General features: G+C 43.0%; 1 protein-coding gene and 1 long non-coding RNA gene across 3 annotated transcripts in view; one reads left to right on the top strand and one right to left on the bottom strand.

Annotated features, from left to right (window-relative positions):
* Positions 1-14,596, top strand: part of LOC105482341 (adrenoceptor alpha 1B) — a 57,064-nt gene that overhangs the window by 16,978 nt on the left and 25,490 nt on the right. The gene's annotated exons all lie outside the window — the stretch shown is intronic.
* LOC105482345 (uncharacterized) lies at positions 2,735-4,496 on the bottom strand. Its single transcript, XR_987552.3, has 3 exons — positions 4,296-4,496; positions 3,781-3,938; positions 2,735-2,925 (listed from the first exon to the last, which is right to left on the bottom strand). It is a non-coding gene; the product is annotated as an uncharacterized lncRNA (long non-coding RNA).

Below are 14,596 nucleotides of genomic sequence, written 5' to 3'. Positions count from 1 at the left end.
TTGAGGGTGCCCGCACATTCACTAAGAACTGTTATCAAACTTTTGGATCTTTGCCAACTTGACAGGTGGAATTTTTGTGAATGAGGTTAAGCATTTTTTCGTATGTTTAAAATAATCCATTCCCTCTTGATGTGCAATTTGTTTTCAGTTTTTAGCTGTGATGCACACATTCTTTTCCTTAATATCGTTAGGGCACTTGCCCTTTAGGATTTTGTTGGGATAAAGTCCACTTTGAATGGTTAAATCAAAAGGCAGACTCCCGGGAAAGGCCTCAGATGTATATTGTCAAATTTCTCTCTGGAAAGGGTGTAGCAATTTGCACATCCACAAAGTATGTTTCAACATTGATGAAGAAGCCAGTTTTTATGCTGATAGCTTCTCACTGCCTGAGGCACAAGAACTTTCAGGCATCTACGTGACTTCCTCCTGAGGTGATAAGATGTCTTGAAAGCTTCAAATCCTTCCAGCTAATTTGGTGTCAGTTTCCCAGAGTTCAGGGCTAGCTAGCTGCCCTCTTGGGATGCAACACCCATCCATCAAAGGAGCCAGAGGAGACAACAGCCTCGGAATGTGTGTATTTTATCCAGGAGCTAAGAAAAAAAAGCAGTCAGCCAGGACATATAAACAGATTTGATCTTTCACATGTTGTGGGCTGCCAGGCCCACCACGGTCCACATCAGTGGTTCGAGGCTCCAGGACTGACATCCCAATTTAAAACCATAACAAAATAAAAGAAAACGCTGTTGCCATCCCCGGGAAAACAATCCAGTTGGAGGCACTCAAAGGATGAGTTAATAAGGAAGGATTCCTCTAGGCATCTAAGCTCACCCCCTCCCCACCGTGGGGGCCTGTGTGGATCGAGAGAATGCAGTAGACAGCCTATATTTAGATCAGGGCATGCAAATGCACCACATTTTAGTTGCAAAATTTGGATTGGCCCTGGAAGACGCCAGACTCACGAACTGAAAATTCAATTGAGCACCACTCAAGAAGCAAAGAGCTGGCCGCTTGAGCAGATTCTGCCAGGGAAGGAGGCCTTTTGAGAGGGAACCAATGGACCCTGGTCAGTCAGAGGAATAATTTAATCCTACCCTTGAACTGCTGATCTAGAGGGAGAAACTGGGTTATCTTTAAACTCTACTAAATCCAGAGGTGTTGGAACCAGCAATTAGGACAAGGCAGGGGCTGGGTGAACTTTGACCCACTTGCCACAGCGTTGGGAATGCCACTAAGCCAGAGGCCTGGGCTCACCAGGTGATTCCCAGAATCTGACCAGGAAAGCGCTTCCTGTCACCTGCCTCTGTCACCATCATCCCACCCCCTCATCTTGAGGAAGAGGGATGGCACCTTCTCTTCTCTGAGACACCCTTGCTAGCTCTTAATGACTCCTGCTTCAGTTGCTGTACTAGAAAGAATAGGGACTTGAAGGCCAGGCGGTGGCTCACTCCTATACTCCTAGCAAACACTTTGGGAGTCCGAGGCAGGCAGAACACTTGAAGTCAGGAGTTTGAGACCAGCCTGGCCAACACAGTGAAACCACGTCTTTACTAAAAATACAAAAATTAGCCGGATGTGGCGGCAGGCACCTGTAATCCCAGCCACTCAGGAGGCTGACGCAGGAGAATCCATCACCTGAACCCAGGAGGTGGAGGTTGCAGTAAGCCGAGATTGCACCACTGCACTCCGGTCTGGGAGACACAGCGAGACTCCATCTCAAAAAAAAATAAAAAATAAAACTAAAAAAGAACAGGAACTTTGAAATCTGACATATCTGTCTGGCTCTTCTGCTCAGCTTGCTAAGCCCCAGTTAACTCACCTGTAAAACGAGACCAAAATCATCAACCTCAAAGAATTGTAGTGAGGAATAAATGAGAAATGGATGAAAGGGACTCAGCTAGGTGCCAAACACTAGTAAATATTTCATAAATGTCAACTATTAATGTACATGAAGCCTCTAAGATGGCATCCACTTCAGAGGAGATATTTAAGTACCTGTTAATATTATGATCATGACAAATTCTATGAATGGGCTATGTGTTTTGAGGAAACAAAAATGAGACAGGTTCCTCCTCACCGAATAGTTGGGAAAATCCTCTGTTAAAAAAGGGCAGAAGAGTAAAAAACTAAAGTTTTTTTAGAGTGCCAGGTATGATGATCACATGGTCAAAAAAAATCAGATGACTTTGCCTAACATTTATGGTCATGTTTCTCTCTTTTTCAAATTGTTTCAATATTTAGATTTGTGATATTTCGGTCATTCCAAAAAGTACAAGAAGTAATTTGGGACACCCATGAGTCCTCCATCCAAATTTAACATGTTGCTGAATTTGCTATACATCTTCTTTTAAGAAATAAAAATTTACAAATATATCTAAAAGGCTCCCCACCCCTCATCTCATTCACCTCTCTCCTTCCCAAAGGCAATTACCACAATGTCTGTGATTGGGTGGACTTTCTTCTATGCAACTTTTTTTTTCTTTTAAGATAGGGTCTCGCTCTGTCACCCAGACTGGAGAACCATGGCGCAATCTCAGATCACTGCAACCTTCACCTCCTGGGTTCAAGCGATTCTCAGGCCTCAGCCTCCCTAGTAGCTGGGATTACAGGCATGCACCACCACACCTAGCTAAGTTTTGTATTTTTAGTAGAGACAGGGTTTTGCCATGTTGGCCAGCTGGTCTCGAACTCCTGATCTCAAGTGATCGATTCGCCTCAGCCTCCAAAAGTGCTGGAATTACAGGTGTGAGCCACCGTACCTAGCCTCTTCTATACATTCTTACATGTGTACTCTTAAGAAGCAAGAATAGTAGTCGAGACTGAGGCTCTGGATTGTCAGTCCTGGGTTCAAACTCCACTCCTGCTTCTTGACTACCTGTGTGGCCTTCAGCAAATTGCTCAACTCTCTGATCCTCTTTTCTCCCATCTCTAAAATAAAACAAATAACAGCTAATTTTGTTGGGTGTTGCAAAGATGCAATATAAGATTATTCATGTAAACCAGTAGTTCTCAACCAAGAGCAATTTTTCCCCAGGGGACGTTTAGCAATGTCAGGAGACATTTTTTATTGTCACACTGGGGGTGCTACTGGCATTAACTGGGAGAGGCCAGGTATGCTGCTAAACATCCTACAATGCAAAGGACAGCTCCCACAACAAAGAATTACCTCGCCCAAGATGTCAATCGCTGTTGAAGTGGAGAAAATCTGACATCAAGCATGCTGTCACTTTATAAGGGCTCAACAAACATTTGTTCAGTAAACACAATAACATAAATTATTATAATTTGTCCTTTGAAAGACATCGTGTTAAACAATTTTACATAAATTATCTCACTGGTATCCAGTGAGTTGCGCCTTCCTGATGAAAAGGATGATGGACAGCAAGCACTATTTTTTCTGCATGCCTGACAATGTCTATACCATTTGTTAAATCAAAATGATAAGCCTATTAAAAATGTAAACTTTCAGACTGATAGATTAATTGGAAGTTGTTACTTGGAGCCTAACTTCTCTTTGCTCTCAGTGAAAAACAAATTGTATCAGTGCTTTTAGCCACAAAATTAGTTTACTCAAACCACCAAAAAAAAAGAAAAAAAAAAATTCCCTTCAACCTAAGCAGGCCCAGGAACTGGCGTGGCTATAAATAAGTAAATAATCAAAATTAAGAGAATATTTTTGGCCCCTGTTCACAAGGACTGGCTCTCAAGGACTCAAGAAGCCACAGAGGCAGGGTAGAAAATGGGAAAGAGGAAAACAGCCAGAGCTCTGCTTCTCTGACTCACCCCAGGCTCAGGTGGACTTGGAACACTCTGTCCTGGAGCTGCTGACTGTGTTGTCAAAGAGCATACACTGTGAGTGGCCTTATCCAGTGGGTCTTCAAGTGGGGTCCTCAGCCCAGCAGCATTGACATCACCCAGAAACTTGTTATAGATGACAAATCCTAGACCCCATCCCAGAACAACTGAATCAGAAACTGGAGGTGCACCCCAAGCAGTCTGGGTTTTCCCAAGCCCTCTGGGTACTACTGATGCACACTTAAGTTTAAGAACCCCCGGCCTAATAAGAACAGTCTCCACGTTCCCTGTGTGTGTACTTCCTGTTTTCCCACTGTAGCTACAAAGCACTCCAACACCAGCTCAGATGTGGAGGAAGCTCGGCTCACTGGCACTTGCCTGGTGTCAGATGCTTGGCACATATTCTATAACTTCCAGAAGATTATGAGGAAGTTGCTATTTTCTCCTTTCCAGATGAGAAAACCACAGCTTAGGGAGTTTAAACAACTGGCCCAGGGTCATACCTGCACAAAAAGGCTGGAACCAGGATGTGAATCTCAGTGGGCCTCCTGCCAGATCCTAGCCTCTTTTTTTTTTTTTTTTTTTGAGATGGAGTCTTGGGAGTCTCGCCATGTCACTCAGGCTGGAGTGCAATGATGTGATCTCGGTTCACTGCAACCTCTGCCTGCCAGGTTCAAGCAATTCTCCTGCCTCAGCCTCCTGAGTACCTGGGACTACAGGCGTACGCCACGTGCCCGGCTAATTTTTTGTATTTTAGTAGAGACAGGGTTTCACCATGCTGGCTAAGCTGATCTCGAACTCCTGACCTCATGATCCTCCTGCCTCGGCCTCCCAAAGTGCTGGGATTACAGGTGTGAGCCACCATGCCTAGCCCAGATCCTAGTCTCTTAATGATGACATCATACTGTGACATCACACTGCCCATTGAGGATGAAAAGAAACAGAACACAAAGAGATCAGCACTGCTCAGGCCAAGTTGTGAGCCCTGTCAAGTTTGTCTTTAGTGACCCTCAGTCACTGGTCCTGGGGCTCGCCTGGCCTCAGGCAATCCTCTGAAGTTGTTAACCCCCAGGGTCATGACACTGTCCCACTGGAGGCCAAAGCTGCCCACACTTCAGTGCTCTCCTAGGCTTTTCCTCTTACTAGCTGTGTGACATGAAGCTGACTCTTCTCTTCTTCTCTTATTATCAGTGATAATAATACATTTATATCAAGGTTGTTAAAAGAATTAAATGAGATAATATATGTGAACGTACCTAGCCCAGTGACTGTTGCACAGTAGAAACGAATTAATTCTTGGTTTTCTTTCATCCTCCTCTACACACCAGCAACTATCAAAACTACTCCATCCAGAATCCATTCTGTTGAAGTCTCTTGTATTGACCAGTTAGCTAATATGATGAGCTAATCCTCAGGTGTTAATTCATAATAATGGTTTTCTGCATTTGTCTCCAAAATGACATCTGCATTTCAACCAGGGGCCCTTATCCTCAAAGTCTTCCAACCATGGAGTGATTAATGATGGAAACGTTAGGGAATATGGAAGACCACTGGGAAGAGATTTCCCAGCCTTTCTCCACCCCACATATCACTCCAATATCATATCACTAGCGTAAGTGGATGGGGAATCCCAGAGAATGGGTAATGAGACTAGAACAGAAAATATGCCTTCAAGGCTGCACCTGGCTTCAAAGAGGAAAAATGAACTACAGGCATCTCAATCTCAGGATAGATGTGAACAATGCAAAAACAGAAGTGAAATCAAAAACTAATGGGTCATTTGCCAGCATTTAAAACAATTGCTTAGGATTTGCGTAGTTGAATGTAATAAAGCTTCATTAAAAAGTAGTTATAACAACTAATAAGACCCTAATTAAATTAGCTTTCACTGGGCAAGTTGCTTGCGAGGTCCTAATTAGGTTATTTGCAGCCGTTGGCCTAGCCTGAAAACCAAAGAAGACTTTAAGTCCTCAGCAATACCTAGAAAATCCAGTCTCTGGCCTTATGCAGGAAATGCTAAGAGACTCTATCTAAATTTGGGGGCAGCCAGTCCAGAACTAGCTTAGCTCTCCAAAAATCATAGTATGCGGCCAGAGCGAAATCCCTTAATAGGTCCCACCACTCTTAGGAATCCGACAATTGTAAAGACGGAAAGGACATGTAAAGGTGGAAACACCAAGAATTTCATTTTACAGATAAGAAAACTGAAGTCATGTGAGAAGCGATTAATCCAAGGTCCCTCAGCAAGGGGCAGTGTCCCCAGCCCCTCTAATCTTCTTCCACTGTGATCTGGAATAAACATAGAACTCAGAGCTGCTGGTTTTCATTTGAGAAGGAAGAGGGAAACAAAGAGTGCTGGATTCTCAGAGGCTCCTTTCTTTGAAGGACAGAGAGAGAGAGAGAGAGAAAGAGAGAGAGTGTGTGTGTGTGTGTGTGTGTGCGCGCGCGCGCGCGCACGCGTGCAATGCACTGAGGATAGTTCAGCCCAAGGTGAATTGCTGACCTGCTTACAAACTGTCTTTGCTTTGCTGCCACAAAGATCTTCCTAGAGCACAGATCCGCTCAAGCTGGTACCCTGCTGAATTACCCCAGGGTGACTTCTGAACTTCTGAGTGTGACAGAAAAGACTCTTCACAAATGGAATCTAACCTACCCCATCTCCCAAGATAGGGTTTTGTGCTCAAACAGATCAGAATCTCGGCCCTGTCCCTTACTAGCTGTGCAACCTCAGGCAAGTTACTTAACTTCTCTCAGCTCCCATTTTTTCTGCCTGTAAGACAGGGATGACATTTTACTTACCTCACGGGGGTGATAAGAGAATTAAAAGACAGTAAGGCAGGCAATCACACGTGGCCCCTGATACTGCTCCTCCAGCCACACACGAGCATTCTCCCCTCCCAGAACACACCTGGCTCTGTCATGCCCCAAGCCTTTGCCAGTGCAATTCCCTCTGCCTGTAACACCCTTCCTTCTCTCCTCTGCACAGTGAATTCCTCCAGCTCAAATGTAACATCTCCTTTGCTGTCTTCCACGATTCCTCAGGCAGTGGCTACTCTCTCTCCTGTGCTTTCTCTGTCCTCACTCCATGCCCATCAGAGCCTTGTCACACTGGGCTTTTTGATGTCCATCTCTCCCAGGAGACTGGGTCTCACCCAGCATGGGCCTGGCATAGGGAGAACTCAGTAAGTGAATGAAATCTGATCAGAACTGTAAAGAGGAACTGTGAGGAAGGAACAAGATTGATTCCAATGTCACTTCCGCTCTTCTACCAAAGCCGAAATATAGTTGAATTCTGTGTGTACTGACAAAGACATTGCTTGATGAAACTTTAGTCCAGCTCCTGAATCTTCTTCTAGACTTATCTGTGCACTTATTTGTAAAACTCAGTTTTGGGAAGAACCATGGTGAGTCAGTTCAGAAAGAACCACCCACATAAATATCTAATCAACCTCAATATCTAATCACTCTTAATATCTGATCAGGCCTCTTATCCTCCAGCATCCCCCCAGTTGACATGTGATTACCCCGGTCTGCCTTCAGCAAGAACCCTGTTAGTTCAGATTAGCCAGAATCACCCTTACTCCTGATGTTTTCTCTTAGTAATTTTCCATCCACTTCCCCCAACCCTTTTCCTTGGCCATAAATTCCCACTTGCTTATTCTGTATTCACAGCTGAGCCCAGTCTGTCTCCCCCCTGCAAAGCCCATTGCAGTAGTTCCTATACCTAGCTCAATGGTTCTAAATAAAGTTTTCTCTACTGTGCTTTAAGAAGGATCTTTAAATAACGTTTTCTTTAACAGTATATATACACACACACACACATACATACACATACACACACACATGCATATACACACAGTTAAACATACACACACACCCCCAAGATTTTAGCAGCAATTATCTGTGGTAGTTTTTATTTTCTTTTCATGCTTCTCTGTAGTGAGTATGAATTGCTCTTGTACAAAGAAACAAAATAATATAAAGATAGTTCTTTAAACTGGTAAGCTAAAAGGAGATACATGAAATGCCAACTTTCCAAGCATAATTCTGCAAAAGTTGGGAGTTACCTGAATTTCAGTGTGGTACAATTCTGGTTTAATTCCTTCTCAATTCTGGTTTAATTTCTTCTCTGAATTTCTTCTCTGTGATGTCTGTGACAAGAGCTAACTTGGAGTTGCAAGGTGCATACTAGAAGGTGGATCACTTCTCCGGTATCTTTATGGTGACCTTTTGGGTTCTGTTGGTCTTTACATACAGGAGAGAATAAGTACTGAGCTATCCGATACCGTAGCCACTGGACACATGAGTACAATCATATTTAAATTAATTAAAATTAAAAATGCAGTTCCTCGGCCACAGGAGTCGCCTTGCAAGTGTTAAACACCTACACGTGGCTAGTGGCTACCATATTGGACAGCACAGATTTAGAACGTTTTCATCATCACAGAAAGTTCTGCTGAACAGTGCTGAGTTGTTTTTCAGCTTGCTCCAAATATGGCTGAGATGTCTCAAGAATAAACACATCCATTTGGCCCATGAACATATTCTTCCTTGTTCTTGTTCTAAAAACTCACATCTATGGCAATGTAGAAGGGCACAGCCACTTCAAAAAACAGTTTGGTAGATCCTCAAAAGTTAAACAAAGAGTTGCCTAATGACCCGGTAGTCCCACTCCTAGTATACACAGAAGAGAATTGGAAACATGTCCTCACACAAAAACTTGCACACAGATGTTCACAGCAGCATTATTCATAATGGCCAAAAGGAGGAAATAACTCAAATGTCCGCCTGCTGAAGAACAGATATGCAAAATGTGGTATATCCATTCAATGGAACGTTATTTGGCCAAAGAAAAAAGAACAAAGTACAGATACATGCTGCAACACGGATGAACCTTGAAACTGATACGCTAAGGGAAAGAAGCCAAACACAAAAGATCACATTTTGTCATATAATTCTGTTAAAACAAAATGTTAAAAATAGGCAAATGCACCGAGGGAGAATGTAGATGAGTGTTCGCAGAGACTGAGGAGAAGGGGAAATGAGATGACTGCTAATGGGTACTGGGTTTCTTTTTTTTTTTTTTTTTGAGACAGTCTCACTTTGTTGCCCAGGCTGGAGTGCAGTGGTGCGATCTCGGCTCACTGCAAGTTCCATCTCCCAGGTTCACGCCATTCTCCTGCCTCAGCCTCCCAAGTAGCTGGGACTACAGGCGCCCGCCACCACGCCCGGCTAATTTTTTGTATTTTTAGTAGAGACAGGGTTTCACCGTGTTAGCCAGGATGGTCTCGATCTCCTGACTTCGTGATCGGCACGTCTCAGCCTCCCAAAGTACTGGGATTACAGATGTGAGCCACTGTGCCTGGCCGGATACTGGGTTTCTTTAGGGGGTGATGAAAATGTTCGTAATTAGATAGTGGGGTTGGTGTACAACTTTGTGAGTTACTAAAAACCGCTAAATTGTACACTTAAAAAAGATAAATGTATGGTATGGGAATTATATAGCTCAATATGACTTTTTGTAAAAAAAAAAAATACTGTTCTAATTGGGAAACAACCTATATGTCTATCCATAAGCAGATAAGGAAATAAACTCTCACACATTCATACAGTGGACTGTGATACAGCAGTTAGAAGGAATGAATTCGATCTGGATACTAATTTTAAAAGATCTTTAAGATAAATTGTTGACTGGCCACACCTGTAATCCCACCACTCTGGGAGGCTAAGGCAGGAGGATCACTTGAGCCCAGGAGTTCCAGACCAGCCTGTGCAACACAGTGAGACCCCCACCACTACAAACACATAAAAAAGACAAATTGTTGGGGGAGAAACAAGTTTCAGAGCATTGCATATAGTATGAAATGTTACATTTTTTAAATCCCAAATATTCTATTTTCTATAAGTATATGTATGGAAATACATAGAAAAAAACTGAAAGGTAATACACCAAAAAGATGAAAACAGTTCCCCATAAAGGAGGGATATGAAATTAGGGATGGTAGTCAAAAAAATTATTCTTAATTTTTAAAAGTATTCATTTATTACATATGTAATTAATAATTTGTAATGCTTTCTTTATTAAAATCAAAACATAAATTAGATCGTCTTTGGGACGTCAAGGTGGGCGAATCACCTAAGGTCAGGAGTTCAAGACCAGCCTGGCCAACATGGTGAAACCCCATCTCTACTAAAAATGCAAAAATTAGCCAGGCTTGGTGGCGTGCACTTGTAATCCGAGCTACTCAGGAGGCTGAGGCAGGAGAATCACTTGAACTCGAGAGGCGGAGTTTGCAGTGAGGTGAGATTGCGCCACTGCACTCCAGCCTGGGTGACAAAGCAAGACTCTGTCTCAAAAATAAATAAATAAATAAATAAATAAATAAATAAATTAGATCATCTCAGTGGAGGATAAAGAGAAATATAATGCAGAACAAGTTTCAATGATATAAACTACCTAACTATAATGAGGTACTTTTTCTGTTTGTAAATTGAGCTCTCATATTCTCCCAAAGAAATAAACTTACCTCTTAAACTTTGCTTAGCTCTGAACTCTCTAGGGCTGCAAATAAACCCAAGAGGCCAGTTCCTCTAGTTTAAGACACCGATGAAAGAACCCCAGACATGAATGTCCCTAACTCCCCAACTCCAACCTGATTAAAGATCATTAGTCTAATGACTTCTACCCTGTGTCACCCGTCAGCATCTCTCCCTAATCAGATCTATCTAGGTAACGCCTCGAAATTCTTTTATGCTTGCTGTAGGCTGAGCCTCCGCTGAGATGATTGAGGATACTGTGTGTGACCTACTTAGGGGATTTTTTTTTTCAGGGGTTGGGGAGAGAAAGAGATTTGCTTTTCATTTGATTTTTTCCCAATCTTTTCTTCCTCAGATCATAGGAAGAAAAGATAAAATTTTAAAGGAACACAATGGAACATTTTCCCATTTTGTAACTAAAATTTTGTGATGATTTCCTTACAATCAGTATATTGTTACCTGGGTGACTGACCGACTACCACAATTGGCTCTCTCTCTCTCTCTCTCTCTCACACACACACACATTCTCACTCCCCAGTTTTATTCTTCTTGGTTCTCTCCTCCTTTAAAACCAATACCTCTTTACCATTCAATGAGGTACCTTACCCAAGATTTCTGCATTTATTTACATCATATCTTACAGAGGCCACTTTCACCTTTACGAACTCAGATTCTTAAAGTGGCAGGCCCTGTTTCCTTCTGAACATTTCAGACAGAGTTTTTTTTGGTTTTTAACAAAACTCTTCTAAAGATACCAATTTACTCAGGATGCCCCAGGAACAAATGGCCCCATTTGTCACAGCAGAGAGCTTTCTCGCCGGCCACTGGCTCCTGGCCGGAGTGTCGTGCTCCTGTGCTTTCGTTTATTACCTGTCTGACCGTGGTGCAGTGTCCTGCAGGCTACTCATTATTCTAGATACAAATTCCATCCGCAGTGCCTTTTAAAGAACGATCTGAAGTAGCACAAGGTCTCTGTTAATCAGTTAATTATTGTACATCACACAGAGAAAGGCTAACACTTAGCCAAAGAAACATCAGAATGATGCTGTGAAACCTGGTCTCTCGACAGGCTGTGTTACCATCTTGTCAAAGGGCCCCTAATAAAAGATGATTGCTTGCTCATGATGAATGAATGAGAGGATTCTGGTGGGCATAAAAAATTAAAAATGCCTTACAGTTAGCACCCAGGGAACACAGCCACCATTTGTACCATGTGCCAGGCACTGTGCTAAGTGCTTCATATATGTTACCTCCTTCAATCTTTACAACAACCCTGGGGGAGGTGGGGCGGGGGGAGAAGCTTATTAGCCTAAATTTACAGATATGGAAATTGAAATTCAGAGAGTGAGAGGCTTGTAAAGATCACACAGTCAGATATCTATTAAGTACCTTCTCCGTCTCAGGTACTCTTCAAGGCACTGCAGATACAAGAGTGAAAAAAACAGGCAAAGCCTCTGCCTCCATGAAGCTTACAGTCCTGAGGGGTGGGCATGGACAAATCATACATTTAAATAAACATGTGATATCAGATAACTGCAGATACTATAGAGGAAATAAGATGAAGTGGTGTGCTAGAGAGGAGCAGGCAGTGATGATCAAAAAAAAAGCATGAACTCAACCTGAGGAAGCTGATTGAAAAAGAAAATAATTAATTATAAGAAAAAAAAGGGCTGGGTTCGGTGGCTCACGCCTGTAATCCCTGCACTTGGGGAGGCCAAGACAATCACTTGAGGTCAGGAGTTCGAGAGCAGTCTGGCCAACATGGTGAATCCCCGCCTCTACTAAAAATACAAAAATTAGCCAGGCGTGGTGGTGCATGCCTGTATCCCCAGCTACTCAGAAGGCTGAGGTGGGAGAATTGCTTCAACCCGGGAGGCGGAGGTTGCAGTGAGCCCAGATCGCGCCATTACACTCCAGCCTGGGCAACAGAGCAAGACTCTGTCTAAAAATAAATAAATAAATAAATAAATAAATAAATAAATAAATAAATAAAACTAAGGGAAGAAAAAAGAGAGAAAGCTGCTCTATGAGATCATGGGCTGAAACTTGAGTGACTAGAAGGAGACAGCCCTGCAGGAATCTGAGGGGAAAGCATTCCAGGCAGCAAGGACAGTAAATGCAAAGTCCCTGAGATAGGAATGCATTTGACATGGGTGACATGGAAAATGGCAGCCAGAGTGCTGGACTGCACAGAGGGAGAAGGAGAGAGGTGGCAGAGGGCGTCAGACAGGAAGGAAGCATGGAGATCCTGTGAGGCCTTGTAGGTCATGATAGAAAGTTCAGCATTTTCTCTACATGCTATTGAAAATCACAGGAGGGTTTTGGAAAGAGAAATAATGTAATCCGATTTCTGTGTTTAAAGACTTCATCGGGTAAGTGGAGAATGGATTGTAGAGGCTTAAGGGTAGACACAGGGAGGCCAGTTGTGAGGCTGCAGCCGTGGTCCAGAAGAGATGATGGTAACTTTGGATTGCATTCTGTTCTTACCTATGAAAATCTAGACCTGGCCGGGCGCGGTGGCTCACGCCTGTAATCCCTGCACTTTGGGAGGCCGAGGCGGGTGGATCACGAGGTCAGGAGATCGAGACCATCCTGGCTAACACGGTGAAACCCCGTCTCTACTAAAATACAAAAAATTAGCCGGGCGCGGTGGCAGGCGCCTGTAGTCCCAGCTACTCGGGAGGCTGAGGCAGGAGAATGGCGCGAACCCGGGAGGCGGAGCTTGCAGTGAGCCAAGATGGTGCCACTGCACTCCAGCCTGGGCGACAGAGTGAAGACTCCGCCTCAAAAAAAAAAAAAAAGAAAAAAAAAAAGAAAATCTAGACCATCCAGGAAAAAGCCTGATCCAGGATTTACAGGGAATTCCCTGGTAAATTGACATGAGGCTTCTCCAGGATTTATCCCACCTCATGCTGAATGCATACAAACTATGTGACACTTATTTCTCTTTAAATAAACTTTTTAATGAAGTATGACATGCAAACAGAAAAGAGCACCAATCAGAAGGGATGGCCGTGTCAATACTCACAAAATGAACACATCCCGGTAAGCAGCACCCAAAATAAGAAAGAAAAGATTATCAGTAATTGCAAAGCCTCCCCATTTCTCCTTCCAGCCCATCTCTGGCATTCCAAGTGTGTGTGTGACACATGTTTTGCACAATGACATTCTGTAAATCCATATTCTCAATCTTGCTTATCTCATGACCTCTTTTTCTAAACCTAAAGTTGCATGCCTTCTGCAATCAGAGATTTCTGATAACACCAGCCAAGATGATTTGAATTTTGTATTCTGTGATGTATATTATGAAAACAATTAAAATTATAGTATAATATCGAATATGCTCAGATTCTATTGTGCCCTCTCTTAAGAATCAGAGCTTACACATAAACATGGCATAGATTCTGGAAAGCCTGCAGGTTACCTTGTCTAGGATCATCTAGAAATCCAATGGCACAGAGTGTAGGATTAAGACACGTGAGTTTGTATCATCGAACAAAGACATGATTTCAGGGCTTTGTTCAGAAGGCAAGACACTGGTGGAGAACTAATATTTACTGAGCACTTATGATGTCCCTAGCACTGAGCTAGGTGTTTCAGCATGTTATCTTATTTAATCTTCACAGCCCTTTGAGGATGGCATAATTCTCTCCACTGTACAAATGAGAAAACCATGGTTGGCTGGGTGTGTGGCTCATGCCTGTAATCCCAACACTTTGGGAGGCCAAGGTGGGCAGATCACCTGAGGTCAGGAGTTCAAGACCAGCCTGGTCAACATGGCGAAACCCTATCTCTACTAAATAATAGAAAACTTAGCGAGGCGTGGTGTGGATGCCTGTAATCCCAGCTACTCCAGAGGCTAAGGCAGGAAGAATTGCTTGAACCCAGGAGGCAGAGGTTGCAATGAGCCGAGATCGCACCACCGCACTCCAACCTGGGCAACAGAGTGAGACTCCATCTAAAAAAAAAAAAAAAGAAGAAAAAGAAAAGAAAAGAAAAGAAAACCATGGCTCAGAAAGGTAAAATAATTGACCCAAGTTCTCAGGGCTCCTAAGTGGCAGAGCTGAGCTTGCAACTAGCTCTGTCTGCCACCAAATCCCATGCTTATTTCACTCAACCAGTGCAGCCTCTATAGCACTTTTTTTCATTTGATCTGCAGGAAATAGATTGAAGTGTTGGCCTCAATACTTGGTTGTTGCAATAAGCCTCATTTCTTTTAATGGTTTCCCTTTTACATTCTTTTTATCAATACACTGGCTTTCAAATT

The sequence above is a fragment of the Macaca nemestrina genome, chromosome 6, assembly GCF_043159975.1.
Source record: "Macaca nemestrina isolate mMacNem1 chromosome 6, mMacNem.hap1, whole genome shotgun sequence".
NCBI classification, from domain to species: Eukaryota; Metazoa; Chordata; class Mammalia; order Primates; family Cercopithecidae; genus Macaca; species Macaca nemestrina.
Note: the sequence above shows the minus strand (reverse complement) of the source record. Positions and strands in the feature narration are given on the sequence as shown.